The sequence below is a fragment of the Nomia melanderi genome, chromosome 13 (assembly GCF_051020985.1).
Source record: "Nomia melanderi isolate GNS246 chromosome 13, iyNomMela1, whole genome shotgun sequence".
Classification (NCBI taxonomy): domain Eukaryota; kingdom Metazoa; phylum Arthropoda; class Insecta; order Hymenoptera; family Halictidae; genus Nomia; species Nomia melanderi.
In genome coordinates this window covers 5,071,850-5,085,903 of record NC_135011.1, presented here as the reverse complement: position 1 = coordinate 5,085,903, position 14,054 = coordinate 5,071,850, and the positions used below count along the sequence as shown (strand labels likewise).

The 14,054-nt window shown below is 42.3% G+C and overlaps 1 protein-coding gene across 3 annotated transcripts in view; it reads right to left on the bottom strand.

The window, feature by feature from the left end:
- Positions 1-14,054, bottom strand: part of snu (ABC-type transporter snustorr) — a 62,675-nt gene that overhangs the window by 30,191 nt on the left and 18,430 nt on the right. Inside the window, exon 1 of one of the 3 annotated variants that reach the window (XM_031987404.2) lies at positions 9,199-9,693. The exons of the other annotated variants lie outside the window; for them this stretch is intronic. The gene's annotated coding sequence lies outside the window, so the exon portion shown is untranslated. Of the gene's footprint in view, positions 1-9,198; positions 9,694-14,054 lie in introns of those variants that run through there. 3 annotated transcript variants of the gene reach the window in all.

Below are 14,054 nucleotides of genomic sequence, written 5' to 3'. Positions count from 1 at the left end.
ATAATCGACAGTAACTGTTCGAAGCCTGATTTCAATCGAGAATACGTCTCGTATGACGGTCGTCGGTTTTTGTTTGCAGCTCATAACTTTATCAGTTCGAGCCGGAAATTGCTTTATATTTGTATTCCTTATTTATTGACGATAACACAAGTGATTTGACAACCGTGTCATTTGAATATTTCGAGGAAGACATTGATGGAATCATTGCTTGGTAAAAGATTAATGATAACTGGAGCAAATGAGAAATTATTTAGTATTGCTAGTATTTGAATATTTCAAGAAAAACGTTTGTAACATTGTGGTTAAATAATTAATAGTAACATTGTCGATTAATGATAATAGAAGGAAAACGAAAACTATTTAGTATTCGTGGTATTCGAACATTCCAATGAATTCGGGGATAAAATCATCGCCAAAGCATTGATAGGAATATTGTTGATTGATGATAGTACAAGCAAAGCAGAAATTATGTGGTATTCGTGACATTCGAACATTCCAATGAATTCGTGGATAAAATCATCGCTGACGCGCTGCCAGCAATATCCGCTCCTCGAGGATCAACGATAAGAGGAACAATCGTGACAAAGCTGTGGCTGCGAGAGATAATGAAAATGCCAGTCGCTCGCAGGCAACGCGCCGTTAAAGGCTGCGTTTAATAAACCGTGATTTATCGCGGAGTAATTCGTATCGAGATTGAATAATACAGTCTGTGCACTGATTGAACGGGGTTCATTACGGGAATTGTTATAGCCGCGGCTCGGAACGTGACGATTGATACACGATCGTTCTGGGCTTCTGGAAGTAGAGATTATCGATTAGCACGCTTCTGAATCGCGTTTTCCACCTGTTGAAGAAACAATTCATTTTGATCGTGAGGTTTTTGTGACACGATGCCTACCGAGCTCCTTTTCCGAGTTCCTTCTGTCGATACCATTTATGTATTTTGCTAACAGTCAACGTTTCCCTGATCTTCTGATTCCAGTTTATAATTATAAGACGTATCATCAGACTAGACAGTTTTTACTGATGATGATATCGGTGACTGTTACGGTAGTTAACATGTTAGAATTTATCTATGAATTAAAAGTTTTCTGGACAATATTCATATTAGCAATCGTTAAGATTCATAGAAAAATTCAAGAACTTCGAATAAATTGAAATTAGATTCCCTTCGAGATTGAATTTTATAGATTAAACAGACAAGGTTGTTGATATGTCTTAAAAACTTACATCTTACGGTTTTGGAAAGATTCTTATATAGTCTAAATGAAATGCTATTAAAAAGTTTGTTCTTAAGTGAAATGCAGATTTTAAATCTTATTCGAATGATTCTTTATACGTTCGTTGCATGTTAGAGTAAACTAATAGTCGTTTCTCACGAAACGCAAAGAAAACGATCACTCGAAAGAACACAACGATTCGGATAAGGAAAAAGAGATCGATTCCCGATTATTCGAAGCAGCCGCCACTCGAGCAGGCTGGTCAGCTTTTGGATTACGTGAACCGAGAACCTGAAACGTGACGCGGCACGCGAAAAAAGGAGCCCCGATCCTGTCATCGGGAAAAGCGGGAGAAAGTATTTCGCGGCTCCGGGGCAAGTAAAAGTGAACAACGCGGCGGCGGCAATCGGTTTTCGTCGCCGGCTACGAGGAACAAAAGACCACCGAGGCGGTAATCGACGGACAGAAGTAGGAGAGCTAGGCCTCGATCAACGATTTCACCTTGATTGTGAACAGACCAACGCCTGGCACCGGTCAACTTTGACCCTAATCTATGATTCACTCTACCATAAAATCACCGATACAGAAACGGTAATAATTATATTCATATCCTTATAGAATGCATTTCATGGATAATTATCGTACTTCTATGAATAAATCGTAAATCCGTGCTTTCTGAGTATACGTGCTCTTTAGACGAGCAGACAAAAAGTATGTAATCGCTTGTTTAATGAACAATAAACCTGGCTTTATTAGCGAATAAAATATGAACGAGTGTTCGACTTCTTGTACGGCCAAAGTTGATCCATTTCATCGAAGGAAATTTATAAAATACTTCCTCCTTCCCTTGCAGCTACGAGTACCATAAACATTCGAATACTTTTCATCGATAGACCTGGCTGCATTTTCTTCGATCAGGATTCATTTTCTAATTGTTCAAATCCAAAACAGGATTAATCCTTTCGATAGTTAATTAACTATTTTTTCAAGTAAACATATGACTGTCTTTCATTTCGTTTTAATTCCTCATTAAACTATATTCCAATCGCATTTTTCCTGTTTCACGCGAATACTCAACCTCTTGCCCTATGACTTCTCTTTGAACCGTGATTGAACTAACGATGTACTTATTCTATGTCAACGTGTGCTCTATAGCACAATCATTGATAACAGAGGAATATGTTTGCATTCAAGTTAACTGAATAATATTCACGTTCCTTAAGTTCTTAAGTTCTATTCGAAAGCCTCGCCGCGAGTCTGACGCGATATTGTAGGGCAAGAGGTTAACATTCTTCGATTTCGTTACGCAGTTATTACCAGCGACAGATTTCCAAAACCGAATTCCACGATCGGCAGGTCGATCAACGTGGAAATGTCGAAAATGTCGAAACACCGAGGTTCTCGCGGCGATAACATAACGCCAGGGGAATGCAGCGACCGCGCGTGACTGCATAACCGTTCCACGATGACGTTTCGGCCCGGTTCAGCCGGTGAACCGGCTGACACACTTATGAAAACCGCTGGATCAGGCGTTTCTTTTCGCGAGCCGCAGGTCGATTGCGACTGGCACTCTCGTTTTAAGGAAAGTCGACCGTCGCTCGGCTCGCTCGCTCGTGGATTCACGCTTTTACTCGATTCGCTCGTGTTCCACGTGTGTCGTCGGTAACAGCGCGCAGAAATTCCGCCGAGAATCATCGAGAAACGAAAGAAAGAGACAGAGAGAGAGAGAGAAAGAGAGAGAAAGAGAGATCACCGATGTTTCTTTTCCAGCGAGAGCGGACGAGGAACAGCGAAAAAATTTCTAACGATCCCAGCGTCCCACAAAATTCCTGCGCGTGAAGCTTTCGATCGTCTCTCGCGTCTTCGGCTATCGCGAAAACTTTCGTTCGTCTGGGAAAGAGCCGGCATTCGTCACCCGATTCCGACCGCGATAACAAGGAAAAACGGGAGAAAATAATCGCGTTGCTTTCGATGCACGCAGCGATTCGATCCGGAGATTTTAAACGGGAAAAAGATGCGTCGGGATGAAATTATGGAGATCGAATTTTCGAGCGATGATAATGAAAACAGACTGCAAGACCGGAAGATTAGTATCGAGATAATGGAAATATAGCGGAAGATCGATGTAGATTAAGCTAATTGGGAGAGTGAAATTCAAGTGAACGCGTATTGTAAAGAATACGAGATCGCGCAGGTTCGGTCGGTAATGGCCGGCATTGTTGGACGCAACAACAACCGACGAAATGAGAGGCGTGAATAATCCTTCTTAGAATTTCTAAGGCTCGCCAGACGCTGCAGTCGCGTTTAATGGCATTATTTGAATGCAGACCTCGCTAACGTTCGACAATTATCGACGGGTCGTTAAAATTCTCCGTGAACCGCCGCGGAGACTTCAACGGCCGCACGTACGGGAACGATAACGCGGCTGCGCGCGTTCCGTGATACGAATGACACGATAACCATGAATATTCAGACGAAACTTTTAATTAATATTTGAAGGAATTCTCCGGTGGAACGGAGATGCGTTGAAGGAATGTTTCGCTTTCTTTTTTAGATTTCAGACAATAGGATACATTTAGAGTTGCCTGTGCAATTGTGAGTTATACATTAATTTAGTATATAATTTTCTCGTGCGAATAAATGAAATGGATATTGACGCATAGAACCTTGATACAAAGCATCTCGCAATGGAAAACATCTGCCGCAGGCCTCGTCCACAGAAACATTGACACGCATTCTACGATTCTTTTTACGCGGGATTGATATTCAAAGTGTAAGAGGTTCTGAATTACATGGAAATCGTGGTAAAAAGTAGTGATTTTCTGGATAGAAAAAGATCGACTCGGATGTAACTTCAATAGCCATTATAACCGAGATGGCAGCGGCCCATTAATATTTAATTAGCTCGTCGTTCATTTAAATTGTAAATCGCTAGACACTCACGTACACACCCATGTGATTGAATAAATATAAAAACTGTAACTGCGACGAGGGAAGAACGAGATGCACCTGTGTGAATCGCAGCTTCTCGGGATTTTCTGAAACATTCAGATCCGCTGGATTGCAAACAAGGACGACTCAATCTATAAACATTCCCGCCGTTAATCGTTGTGTAATATCGAGCTCGTGTAACAATTACGCGATACTCGATTTTATTGCGTGGATAATCGTATTACAGATCGATGTGCAATTCGTCTTCGATCCTTGCAACTGGATCGAAGATTCAACGGTGGTTGTTCACCCCTTGCCACACATAACTGTGTCAGCGTGAAGTTGTCAAAGATATATATCACTCGATTCTTTTCAGTTCAAGTTAAGTATGCTTACAAGAGACATTGTAGGGCAAGAAGCGAACTCTTGGTAGTGTGTCAGCTCTGACATTGCTTGTAACACTATTATTAAACTAAATATTTCTTGTGCATTCCTCGCATTACTCATGGTGAAGACTTTAAAATAGAATTTAACAAACCTAAACGAAGGTCCAAAGTTCCAAAGTTCCAAATTTCCCAAAGTTCAAGGGTCAACAGTTTCAAATTTCTAAAGGTTCAAAGCCCAAAGTTCCAAAAATCCAAAGTTTCAAAGGTCCAAAGTCCCAAATTTCCAAAAGTTTAAAAATCCAAAGTTTCAAAGCTTCAAAGTTCCAAAGGTTCAAAGCCCAAAGTTCCAAAAATCCAAAGTTTCAAAGGTCCAAATTTCCAAAAGTTCAAAGGTCAACAGTTTCAAATTTTCAAAGGTTCAAAGCCCAAAGTTCCAAAAATCCAAAGTTCCAAATTTCCAAAAGTTTAAAAATCCAAAGTTTCAAAGCTTCAAAGTTCCAAAGGTTCAAAGCCCAAAGTTCCAAAAATCCAAAGTTTCAAAGGTCCAAAGTCCCAAATTTCCAAAAGTTCAAAAATCCGAAGTTTCAAAGCTCCAAAGTTCCAAAATTTCAAAGTTCCAAAGCTTCAAAATTTCAAACTTTCAAAATTATCGAACTCAAATTAAACTTCTGTTATAAATTATTCTACTGTGAGCCAAACGTGAAGATAAATACACTTACAACTTTCCTCTGTCTCAATAAATTCTTAGTCACAAGTTCTATAGATCGCGGTTGACGAATAAATCATAGAGCAAAGGGTTGAAGAATTCCAAGTCTCGGAAGACTGTAATCGCTTCGTAGCGAACGCGGAAAGTTGTAATCGGAATAACGAAATCGGAGTTCGGCAAAAACGAACTAGGAAAACAATCGTAACGCGAAGGGTTCCGTTTCTGATTCGCTGAGCTTTTCGTTTCTGGCGTGGATAGCCGTTGCGCAATCTCGGGCCGATTTGTCGGGAAAATTACGCGATTACACAACGCCGGACGGTTTTGATCGGTCGAGGGCCCTCCCCACGAAACGCGGATTACGTTTACGATAACACGAAATTACACAACGGGACGTTGCGTGCTCGCGTGCGTGCCACCGGGCCCGAAACGCGAGCCGAAAAGCAACGAGGTTGATCTGCCTTCCAATCGCCGTTTCGTTTCGTTTCGGTTCGGCGTTTTCAAGCTGACTGTCATTGACTTTTACCATCCCGGTCGACCGGTGCCCGCCGGCTGCGTTTTACTTTCTAGAACCGTTACCGGACCGCGACTAATTCGTTGCGTCGAGATCACGATAAATTCGCTCGGTCCGAAGTCGCGAGGTTGCACTCTTCGCGCGTTCACTGACGGTCACCAAAATAGTCAAGTGAAACGATTGCTGATGGAATAGTACGTTTAATAATGTACGCAGCTAAAGGAATGGAGTAAGAACGGTGATATTCAGTGCTTTTAATGTGACTTATCTTTACTACGAAAGGAATAATTTAGTGTCAATGGAAGATTGATTGTTGTCGATTGATTGTGTTCAATAAATGTATGACGTCTGCGTAGTATGGCTATCAATCATATAATTTAAAAATGGTTGTATAATATACTATTGCAGTTTCAAAGATGTATGAAACTGGTAGTCTATGATTACTGAAAAATACTATGTCTCTCAAAGCGCGTACTTTCTCTGAGAATTATGGAAATCGCGAGTGATCATAGGATCCTGGATCGTTGTACGCTCATTTTGGGATGCCTGGGAATTTATTCGACTGTTCAGCAAGCTTTTTAATAGAAGGGAACTTTCCTTTATTATCAGTTTCTTTGGAAACGCTGTAGAAACTGCGATTCGCGTGAAGGTTCGAGTAACGAGATTCAAACGGTAACGTACGCCGCCATTTTCGTTCGACAGCCTGCTTCTGTGGACTTTGAACTTTGATGGAGTTATTTCTCGGCGTGATGATTGCCAGCGAGCGTGCAGTGATTTACAGGTGTTTAAGACGATAAGCCAGTGGGAACGCGGGTTTTACTTTCGTCGGCAGAAGAGTCTCATGGGACAAGAGTTGTGAATCTCTCGGGCCGCGCGACTATTTTCCATTGTGCGAGTCCGAGAAAGTGTATTTTCTCGGGATCTTTCACATCGCGGCCGTCTCGCGTTGTGCGCGATTTCTGAGCGGCACCGAAACGATAATTAACCTTTTCTCAGATCGCGATCGTATCCCGCGGTTCTCGCGTCCTCCGCGGACGTTTGTTTGTAGGCTTAAGCGATCGCGTGCTTGGAATATGGGTTAGGGTATCGGGAACCAAAATGGCGTACGAGGATTCTCTACTTTGTAGAACCTGGGAATGATTCGCTTTTCTTCTCTTCTGCTGACTCTCAAATACCCTATTTTTTATTTTAAAGCTTCTGAATTTTTGAATTTTCAAATTTCCAACGTTTCAAAGTTTCAAAGTTCCAAATTTCCGAAGGTCCAAAGTTTCCAAATTCCAAAGTTCTAAATTTTAAAATTTCCAAAGGTCCAAAGGTCCAATGGTTCAAAGTTTCAAAGTTTCAAAGTTCAAAGACTCCAAAGTTCCAAAGCTTAAAAATTTCAAAATTCCAAAGTTTTGGACATTCAAAGTTTCAAAGTTTCATAGCTCTAATGTTTCAAATTTCCAAATTTCGAATGTTCCAAATTTCCACTGTTCCAAATATTCAAATGTTCAAAATTTCCACTGTTCTAAATATTCAAATATTATAATCTTCAAATATACCAATTTTCAAGTATTCAAATCTTCAAAAATTCAAATCTTCAAATCCTCAAGTCCTCAAGTCCTCAAATTCTCAAGCCCTCAAGCTCTCAAGTCCTCAAATGCACAAACCTTCAAACTCTAAATTCGTAAATTTTCAAACTGTTTCCTATAAATCAGTGATCCCAAAAGTACAACAATCTGGTTGCCAAGTCGAATACCTGATATCCGATAGATCCGCGGCTACCTCAAAGGAATTCCATCGACAGCCAAAAGTGAAACGCGATCGCTTTCGGAACAGAAAGATTCGCTTCTCGTGTTCCCGATCGATTAACGCGAGAAAAGCTAACGAAGAAACCGCGTCTGGATCGTCGCGGATCTTATCGGCGAGGATCGCAGAGTAGTCCGTCGATCACGCGGAATTCCGGACCGGAAAGTATCCGAGAGCCGGAAGCCTCCGCGTACGCGGAGCGCGCGCGTTTCGATTTCACTGTTCGAGAGGATTGTCAAAATGCTTCGGAAACGGGCTGGTTCACGCGTCACTTTCTATTCGGCCGGCCGACGCGGAGAGGAAACAGCTGAGTCACTGTGAACGCGGATAAAATCACGTTTTGATCGGTAGACGGTGCAGCCTCCGTGATAACTGACTCGATCGAGGAAAATGATTGAGCAATTCATCGGCTGCAGAGATTGGTAATCAATTAAATGAAAAGTAGGAGCATTTAATAACATTACACGCGTAGGAAACATAAAGGAAACTTCTTTCTAATAAGAAAGTCACTGAAAAAGTTACTAAAACCATTTAATAAGTATAATTGGTCATTTTCATCTCTAATCCACGCGATTTCCCATTGGAAATTAATCTCCCACTCAGTATTGCCATAGTTTCTTTCGTTAATTGATAGTTACAGGTGAAAATTATTACCTACGAAAAGATTAAGAAGAACGTTTCCTTGATTCTTCGACGAATTTCTTTCCGGATTCGATCAGCGGTCGTCGAAAATTTGGAAATTTACGTTACTTTTCACTTTCTCGGTTTCCGAGAATAATTGAAACGCGAGCGAAGAGTATGGCTCGCGTCGATGTGTTTGTTTCTCATAATCGAACCGTCGATCGCTGCGAATCGATTACGAACACGCGAGAATCACTCGTGTAGGATCGTCTTCTCGGTGGGCCGATCGGGGCCCGCGATATTTTGCCATCGTCGCTTTCGAATTTCCTGCGGCGAGGCCGGCTTTGGTAACGTCGACGGTTTCTCACTTTTCAATGGAAGCGAAGGGGCCACCGGGCGAACGGCTAATGGTCACCTTACGCGATCGGACTCGTTCTCTTTTCGCCGAACGGTCTCGCGATCGACGCGTGGAAAAATCGTCGCCGCGGTTTCCTTTTTCAACAATGCAACTATGAAGTTTCCAAGAACCTATGAAACTCTTCCAGTTGTTCAGTAAAAGTATCATCGCGTTTCTCCCGAAACGATCTCAACGGGTCAAAGTTCGAGGAATGTGACTCGAAATGTCGAAACTCTGTAGAAACAGTATCATTTCCTAAACATTTAACCCTTTGCTCGGGAGACAACTTTTAGTCGCCAGATGGTCGGACGCAGCACAATTACGAAGTTCCACATTTAACGTTCAATCTTGTCTGAGTAATTAGTATACAAAATATTGAACAGCTTTCTTTCATTTACATATGATTTATCTTTAAATCGGCTCTAGATGGTGAATATTTTTAGCGAAGCCACCCAGCGCACATAGCAATCAGAGATACCAATCAACTTTAAAAATCGAGTCCAACACCGACTCAATAATGTTACCATTTAGTTTCAATCCAGCCACAAACAAGAACCAGAGAACCACTCTCGAAAATCAACGACCCTCGATCTTCCAGAATCATCCAACCCCCAGAGAACAAAAATCACCCCTACCTTCAAACCGTGTACCTCAGGATCCCGCAGAATCCCCGTCGAGGTTGCAATATCCCCAATTCGCTGGTCCTCTAAGTGTAATCCTTGCCAAGTACGAACGTCATCGAGAACGAACTATTAAACAGCATTGGTCCCCCTCCGGTCAAACTGTCATCCGTCTGTGACCGTATGCATCCGGATAAGAGGAGGCGATCGACAATTCCGATTTCCTTCCTCCCTTTTCTTCCCCGATTTCTTTTTGCACCAGCACACAACACTAGCAGCAGCGAATGAGAGGGAATCTTTTACGATCTGGACCCAAAACTGGCACACAGCACCCGTCTATTAAATGCCGCGGCGATCCGTCGATGGAAACGGGGCACGAGGGCCTCGGGAAAAGGTGTATCGACGGTGAACAGGAGGTCCGGGGGCCTAGGTGTCTTGTCCTCCGCGACTTTCGAGTCCTGACGCGAGACTGAGGCGGTCACAGCCGAGTAGAATCGAGGCCCGGCTAACTCCAACCTGCCCCGCGTGTCTTTCTCCCTTCCTCTTTCCTCTTCGTCTTCTTCTGCATCGTCGCCTCCCTCTCTGCCGCGTTCCCACCACCGACCGGCGACGCCGCCGAGCCGCTACGCGTCCTTACCGCCACCTTTCTTCGCCGGCCGCCCCTCCTTCTACCTGTCGTCCTTCCATCGGGGATTTTTCAAAACTCCTGCGGCATGGCGAGCCAGTTTCTGCGCCCCCCGAGCTGGACCCTTTCTGTCGGATTTCGAGCGACATCGACTTTCCGCGTTTCTTTCGATCCGCCGATCGAAGCTTGGGATTTTCTATGTGGTTCGGTGGTGTTTCAGTCGAAAGGTTTGTCGGGTTGCTGCTTTTTAGGGGTGGGTATTTATTTGTTGAGGTTTGTTTTGTTTGTATAAGGTTCTCGTGAGTGTTTCTCCGTTTTTGGAGACATTTCGAGCGACATCGACATTTTGCCATCCTTTTGATCCATCGATCGAAGCTTGGGATTTTCTATGTGGTTCGGTGGTGTTTCAGTCGAAAGGTTTGTCGGGTTGCTGCTTTTTAGGGGTGGGTATTTATTTGTTGAGGTTTGTTTTGTTTGTATAAGGTTCTCGTGAGTGTTTCTCCGTTTTTGGAGACATTTCGAGCGACACCGACTTTTTGCGATCCTTTTGATCCATCGATCGAAGCTTGGGATTTTCTATGTGGTTCGGAGGTGTTTCAGTCGAAAGGTTTGCGGTGTTGCTGTTTTTTAGGGGCGAGTATTTATTTATTCAGCTTTGCTTTGTTTGCACGAGGTTCTCGTGAATGTTTCTCCATTTTTGGAGGAAGTTGGATGAAGATGTTTTATTCGCGGGATTTTTGAGGTTCTTGTGTGTTAGGGATGGGCGTGGATATGTAAGTGTCAAAAGAACATTAATGATGTCCCTGTTTTTCGGAGAATTTTGTTCGACGAATCGATGGGACGTTTATTTGTTAACGGTGGGATTATGCAGATGTCGAAACGAGAAGTTCGGAACTTTTTGGGAACTATGCAAGTGTGTTTTTTGAGTCTCTGAGTGATCTATGAGAATGACGTGAAAGGAGAAGAATATTTTTTAACGCGGCGACAACGACGTCTTCCTTTTCAAAATGCGAAAAAACACGCAGCGAATCCCACGGTTGAATATTCATACTAGGAACTCTGAGCCGCGACGTGTCCAAATAGAAAATCAAAGATTGTGATTTTCGTTTTACTGCCGCGAAGGCAGAGGAGAAGTCTGACACTCTGCCAGCGAAGATTAGACGGGCAAGAAGATTCCATTAGGAAAAAGGTTTCATTTAAGGCGCTTTATGGCTTCGCGATTGCGTAATCGAGAGATTTTCATGTATCGAGTGAGTCACGGGCCGCGTCGCAATCGGTTTCACGGGAAACTGTACGATGACCCATCGTAATCCCATTAATTATGTAGCTAATGATTCACATCGACGAAACGCGAACGACTGGTTAACGAACGGTCCGATTAATCTCGACATTTCATAGCCGATTAATTAACGACTGATTTGGAATTCCATATATGGTCCACCTGTTCTCGTTTTTCCCTTCGGTTGTAAATTGAATCAGAAGTACTCGGATCGTTCGATCGGTTCACGATCGTGACCGTGAAGCCGATTACCGAAGTGCTTCTAGGTTACCACTTTCTTTCTCCGCACTTTCCTTAACACTCGCCTTATGATTTCCAATAAATTTCAAAGGTTTCCACTAATTTCCACCTTTCTACTTTCAATCCGAGCCGTTCGTTCCCGCCGACTGCGGGTTCAACACCTCCGACGCCGTTTTACGGCGTAACCATATAACTCCCATCGATTCTCCCAGTTACCATTACGATATTCTCGTTACGGTGAACTCCGGACACGAAGAATTCACGATCGAACAAGAATTTCTTACAAAATATCCGGTGAATTTTTTCCGCCGCTCGTTCCGTAACCCGGGGAGGATTATTATATAGAAGTTCTTCAATAGAAAGTACAACTTTTTCAGTGATATCTCCAATTAGCGGGAAAGAGTTCTTGAAATATCTGGATTTGCATAAATTGCCTGTAACGATCACAAAAGAAACAGGCGACTCCGATGGTAGGATAAAAGGAGAATCGCCGGTGATATCGAAGCGTACTTTGAACTGACTTGTATGGTTCATTCCGCGTGAAATATGAAACGTTGAAATCGTGCGTTTCATTCGCGATAGTGTCTCGGATCTCTGCGAAGTCGGTTCTCCGGTGTATATTCCTTAAGAAAATCGGTTCCAAAGAATAATCGCGTAGTCGGGGATTCAATGCGTCCCGAATCATCGAGGAAACGTCAACGAATCATACGACGCATTAATTATTCTTTCTTCAAATCGGTAAGCTCGGACGTCGTGAGAAAAATATTCTTTTCAAAACGAAAAACTTGCCGCTGGAAATTATTCCGTTTACTAATTAAACATTCACGCGAGCTCCGTTTCAGACAGTTTCCGCGGATGACATTGAACGACGATGAGAATATTTTCTTCTCGTTCGATGTGCCAGCTGCGTCCAGCTTCCATGACGCCGTTTGTTTTTATTGTGACGCAATTGCAATTGCGGAAGCTCGCTAATTTGCGAAGAACATATGAGTTTCGCGAGCCGCACTTAGCGTGATTGTTTGCTTTGGGCAACGTGTTCTTGTTGGTGGATCGGTTACTTGTTTACTAGGAATAAACGAAAGTATTAAAATTTTCGATTAATTATGAGAGAACCGCAGTTTGATGCAGTTCCACGTTGTCTCAGTGAGAATACTGCCGAACTTATTAATTTATGATTAACTTACAAATAAATATATGAATTTAAGGTGTGGAAATATTGAAATATGCATTTGTTTCTAATTAAAATCCTAGTAATATCTAATCCTAGTAATTTCTAATTAAAATCCTAGTAATATCTAATCCTAGTAATTTCTAATTAAAATCCTAGTAATATCTAATCCTAGTAATTTCTAATTAAAATCCTAGTAATATCTAATCCTAGTAATTTCTAATTAAAATCCTAGTAATATCTAATGTCAAACTAAGATTGAAAAATCTGAACGAAATTTTCAATGCAAAATGAAACAACTTTGGTTCCTGATCTTTTAAAGGAACTCTGGTCTCGAATGAGTTAACAGCTCCGGATTTCCCCGTGAAAGAGAGTTTCACACGAGTTCTTGCGTCACAGTTGTGTTCCAGCGGCATAGATCTATTGCACGACGATGGAATTTCGGGAAAAACCAATATTACGAGGGGAAACAACGGGGGAAACCTATGGCGAACGGGTTCGGCAACTGTTACTCGCAGCAAAAAATCGAATTATGAAAGTCGGGCTAACAACGTGACACTGTCTTCCGTGTTTCATGCCCTGGAAACGAGTTCGTCCGTTCCGTTCGTCTTCATTGTTCGACGAAACACGCAAAAAGATTGGCTCCGTCAAGAGCAATTAAATGAAACGAGATTTAAAATAGCTTCCGTGTGAATTACTCTCGCGATGATTGTTACGTTAAACGACGGTTTGATTCATTGCCTAATTATTCAAAATCATTGTCGCCGATGTTTGTTTCTGGAGAGCTCGATAAAAAAATTGATTTACGTTCAGTAATATGTAATATTCATACATGGCCACGTGTTACTGACGCAATGATGTTCCTTAGTTTGGTAAGTCTTCGAAAATGAATATTTCAATCACGTTAAGCCGAAGAAAAGCTACAGTCTAAATACCAATGTATTAACGAAATGTTCACGCGCGTTCCTTTTAAAAACAGCTGTACTATTTTTGTAAGGTTATGAAAATCTCATCTAATTGCCAAGCATCTTTCTTTTAGAAGTATCTCGTATAATTATCTTCAGATATCCAGCATATTTTTATTTCTACGTTGATACCGCAGATCTACCGAGATTAACTGACATCAGCAGTCGCCTCGCTGACGCAGATCAATCTAATTCGCGACTGAATCGCGTCAACAATCTACGCGAACTGTTTACGATCGATTTTCCACTGACGCTCAGGCTTGCTCGGTAAAAAACGAGTGAAAAAAAGCAACAAGCTCGGCAATTGACAGCCTCGGGAACCGGCTGACCGACTCGCCACGCGTTCTAACACGACACTTCTGTTTCAATGAAGAGAGAAACCGGTCCCTCGGTCCAGCGAACGTTTCAACGTTTTCATCCCCGAGTTTCACAATTCCTTTCGACTAACACTGCATAATGACCGAACAGTTTTAAAGTCTCCGAAACAATCAGTTCATCGATCTTAGACGCTTCGGTAACGGAAACTTCGAATCTTGATACACGCGAGATGCCCGTTTTGGCTAATTTTCGAAAGAAATCGACTCAACGGTTATA